Raw genomic sequence first — 4678 nt, forward strand, 5'->3', positions numbered from 1 at the left:
GTGCATCCCAGGGGCAGGTCATGGTGAGGCGACTAGAATGGGGGTGGTGGTTGGCACTTGTAATCTCAGAGCTTGGCAGGCTGAAAACAGGAGGATCACTATGAGTCCGATCTGTGTAATAAGACCCTGTAGATCCTATACTAAAATATATAAAAACCTGATAATTTAATTATATATACCCAATTCTTATTTTATTTATTATCTTGTAACACATTTATAAATTCTTAGAATTAGACCAGGACACAAGGTAGGGAGAAAGAGGTTTGATTGATTCATGATTTTAGTCCATGATCCACTGGGTCACCAGTAGAGGTATCCTGGTGGAAGGGAAGGGAGAACACAGTTGATTAGTTTGTAATGGCTCATGAGCAGAGCAGGGGAGGAGTACCTGAGGGGGGTAGGGAGGGACCATATATGGTACCTAAGGTAAGGTCTTCATGACCCACCCTAGAGGTCCTCTTTCCTAATGTCCTTTGTGGCTCCTATGCCAACCAAGTAAACCACTAAGCTTATCAGTCACACATCACTTTCTACCCAGGAGCTCTTGGTGTAATGGTCTCTGGGATAATTGTGAAATATTTTCTGTTCATTGTTGCTTTCATTTTGTCCTAGTATTATTGCAAATGTATATACTCACCCCTTATATGTATGTACATAAAAAGATCTTTCCTCCATTTAAATATATTTGATTGTTCCTTTTTGTTATTTCTCTACAGTGGTTGGTATGAAAATATGCTCAGAAATATGGCCTCCCATGGCCCACATGACCTTGACTATAATGCACTTAGGCACAGGTAGTAATAGGTAGATGGGATCTGCTTCCAAGTCCAGGAGTTATTTTGGCAATTTGGATTTGGGGGCAGCTCTCCTTTGAGTTATAACTGGTTTTCTGAAATGCTGTTTCCAGTCTGAGGAATGTAAAGAAATTTAAAGCCATAGCAGAAGTTCAGAATAATTTTTTATAAAGCGTATTTTTGGAGGAATTTTTGGTATATTAGGAGGTAAGTCCAGAATCTTCTCAAATTTGTTATTTTTCCCCCTGTATTACTCTGATTTCTTTCAGATGAAGCACTAGACTACTAGTTTTCATCATGCATTGGAGTTCTTTGGAAAGTTGTAAGATGAATAAGTGTTTAAATTATAGCTCCAGAAATTTGTTTGTAATTCACCTAAGTGAGACTCTGATAGTGCTCTTTTTTATTTATTTTTTTATTCATAGCTCCTGGAGGTGTTTAATGTATAGTCACAGTTGAGAAACAATATAATAGAAAGTCATTCAGAAGTGATAACCATTTTCAAGAGGATAGGTGTGGGAATACAGGCTTAGTGTTATCACATTTAAGGATAAATGAAAGTAAATTATTTCTTTTTCACCTGGAGCCACAGGAGGAAAGATTCTGATTTAAACTGTTGTCTAACATAATTATTGACTAAAAGCTCCTCTCTCCTGGGGAATAAAAGCAGTTTTCTAGGTGCAGGGGCCTGGATCCTGTCCTGTTGGCTCTGCCCTCGGGGCATGCTGAGACAGCCATTGAGACTGGGCATGGTGGCTCACGCCTGTAAACCCAGTACTTGGGAGGCTGTAAATAGGAGAATCACTATGAGTTCAATCTAATAGTGAGACCCTGAACACCTGTAGACCCTTCTGTAAAATACAGAACAAATAAAAGTAAAAAATAAAAGCAGTTTTCCTTTGAAATTTGGGTTGACGCTTCACTGACACCTGGAAGGATGAGAAGGAGCACTGTATCACCATCAAGTCAACTGCTATCTCCCTCTTCTATGAGCTTTCTGAGAATGACTTGAACTTTATCAAGCAGAGCAAGGATGGCTCTGGCTTCCTTATTAACCTCACTGACTATTCTGGGCACGTGGACTTCTCCTCAGAGGTGATGGCTGCCCTGCGTGTCACTGATGGGGCCTTGGTGGTGGTGGACTGCCTGTCAGGTGTGTGTGTACAGAGAGAGACAGTGCTGTGGCAGGCTATTGCCGAGCATATCAAACCCATGCTCATGATGAACAAGATGGACTGGGCCCTGCTGGAGTTGCCTTTGGAGCCCGAGGAGCTGTACCAGACCTTCCAGCGCATAGTGGAGAATGTCAACGTCATCATCTCCAACTATGGGGAGAGCGAGAGTGGTCCCATGGGCACCATCATGATTGACCCTGTCCTTGGTACTGTGGGCTTTGGGTCTGGCCTGCATGGCTGGGCCTTCACCCTAAAGCAGTTTGCAGAAATGTACGTGGCCAAGTTCGCTGCCAAGAGCAAGGGCCAGTTGGGGCCTGCTGAGTGGGCCAAGAAGGTGGAAGACATGATGAAGAAGCTGTGGGGTGACCAGTACTTCGATCCAGCCAACGGCAAGTTTAGCAAGTCAGCCACCAGCCCTGATGGAAAGAAGCTGCCCCGTACTTTCTGCCAGCTCATCCTGGACCCCATCTTCAAGGTGTTTGATGCAATCATGAACTTCAAGAAAGAGGAGATGGCAAATCTGATCGAGAAGCTGGACATTAAGCTGGACAGCGAGGACAAAGACAAAGAGGGCAAGCCACTGCTCAAGGCTGTGATGTGCCTCTGGCTGCCAGCTGGGGACGCACTGCTGCAGATGATCATGATCCACTTGCCGTCGCCCGTTACAGCACAGAAGTCCCGTTGCGAGCTGCTATATGAGGGGCCCCCAGATGATGAGGCCTCCATGGGCATTAAAAGCTGTGATCCTAAAGGATGTACATTTCCAAAATGGTGCCAACCTCCAATAAAGATCGGTTCTATGCCTTTGGACGCGTCTTCTCAGGGCTGGTGTCCACCGGCCTGAAAGTCCGGATTATGGGTCTTAACTACACCCCTGGGAAGAAGGAGGACCTTTACCTGAAGCCCATCCAGAGGACCATCCTGATGATGGGCCGCTATGTGGAGCCCATTGAGGACGTGTCTTGTGGGAACATCGTGGGACTGGTGGGTGTGGACCAGTTCCTAGTGAAGACTGGTACCATCACCACTTTTGAGCAAGCCCACAACATGCGTGTGATGAAGTTCAGCGTCAGCCCTGTGGTCACAGTGGCTGTGGAGACCAAGAACCCAGCTGACCTTCCCAAGCTGGTGGAGGGGCTGACGCGGCTGGCTAAGTCCGACCTTCTGGTGCAGTGCATCATTGAGGAGTCAGGAGAGCACATCATCGCAGGCGCTTGTGAGCTGCGCCTGGAGATCTGCTTCAAGGACCTGGAGGAGGACCACGCCTGCATCCCCATCAAGAAATCGGACCTCGTGGTCTCGTACCGGGAGACAGTGAGGAAGGAGTCGAGCATGATATGCCTCTCCAAGTCCCTCCACAAGCACAACCGCCTGTACATGAAGGCGCAACCCTTCCCAGACGGCCTGGCTGAGGACATTGACAAGGGTGAGGTGTCTGCCCGCCAGGAGCTAAAGCAGCATTCCCGTTACCTGGCTGAGAAATATGAGTGGGACGTGGCAGAAGCCCGCAAGATCTGGTGCTTTGGCCCTGACGGCACTGGCCCCAACATCCTCACTGACATCACCAAGGGCGTGCAGTACCTCAATGAGATCAAGGATAGTGTGGTGGCCAGCTTCCAGTGGGCCACCAAGGAGGGGCACTATGTGAGGAAAATATGCGTGGAGTGAGCTTTGATGTCCATGACGTGACCCTGCATGCCGATGCCATCCACCACGGGGGTGGTCAGATCATCCCCACGGCGTGGCGCTGCCTGTACGCCAGTGTGCTGACAGCACAGCCGTGCCTCATGGAGCCTATCTACCTTGTGGAGATCCAGTGTCCAGAGCAAGTGGTTGGGGGCATCTATGGTATTCTGAACAGGAAGCGAGGCCATGTCTTTGAGGAGTCCCAGGTGTCTGGCACCCCCGTGTTCATGGTGAAGGCTTACCTGCCCGTCAATGAGTCCTTGGCTTCTCGGCCAACCTGCGATCCAACACGGGTGGCCAGGCCTTCCCCCAGTGTGTGTTCGACCCCTGGCAGATCCTGCCCGGTGACACCTTTGAAAAGAGCAGCCGCCCAAGCCAGGTGGTGGCAGAGACCCGCAAGCGCAAGGGCCTGAAGGAGGGCATCCCAGCCTTGGACAACTTCCTGGACAAGTTGTAGGCAGGTGGCATCACTCCAGCTCCACCACGGCAGCACGTCCTCACTCAAATGACACCTTGAGACTGTCCCTACACAGTAACCTCTGCCTGACGAGTTTTTGGGCCTGCTCCAAGCAATCGTGCCATTCACACTTGATGCGGTTTCTATTTATTTTGGGTTTCAGAGCAGCAGAAATGCCCTCTCTGCAGGGACTTTTGGGCCAGTGGGTTGGAAGGTATGGCAGGACACCTAGTGTTTTTCATTGTTCAGAGGGAACCACAACTTGATGCCCTAAAATTTAAAACAAATATATTAAGAGAAAAAGAAATTTGGGTTGAATAACATTAAAATACTATTTTTATACTCAGTTCTATTTGAGGCAGTTTTTTTCCATTGCCAAAAGATTAATTTGTTCATTGACTGTTAAAGAAAAATTTGTCTACCTGAAATTTATTATCATTATTGAGAAATGTATTTAAAGTTATAGTTTCTTAAAACTCCCCAACATTTTTTTTCTTAAAATAATTCAAAGACAATTAGATTTATGCTTAGAGACTTGCCTATGCATGTGGATCAAGGATATTTTA

At 47.3% G+C, this 4678-nt stretch overlaps 1 pseudogene across 1 annotated transcript; it reads left to right on the forward strand.

Annotated features, from left to right (window-relative positions):
- Positions 1-1709: 1709 nt before the first annotated feature.
- LOC101589999 lies at positions 1710-4405 on the forward strand (annotated as a pseudogene). The gene has a single exon (XR_192741.2). The product of XR_192741.2 is annotated as an elongation factor 2 pseudogene (transcript).
- The last annotated feature ends 273 nt before the right edge of the window (positions 4406-4678 follow it).

Source organism: Octodon degus, unplaced genomic scaffold (assembly GCF_000260255.1).
Source record: "Octodon degus isolate 3935 unplaced genomic scaffold, OctDeg1.0 scaffold00124, whole genome shotgun sequence".
Classification (NCBI taxonomy): Eukaryota; Metazoa; Chordata; class Mammalia; order Rodentia; family Octodontidae; genus Octodon; species Octodon degus.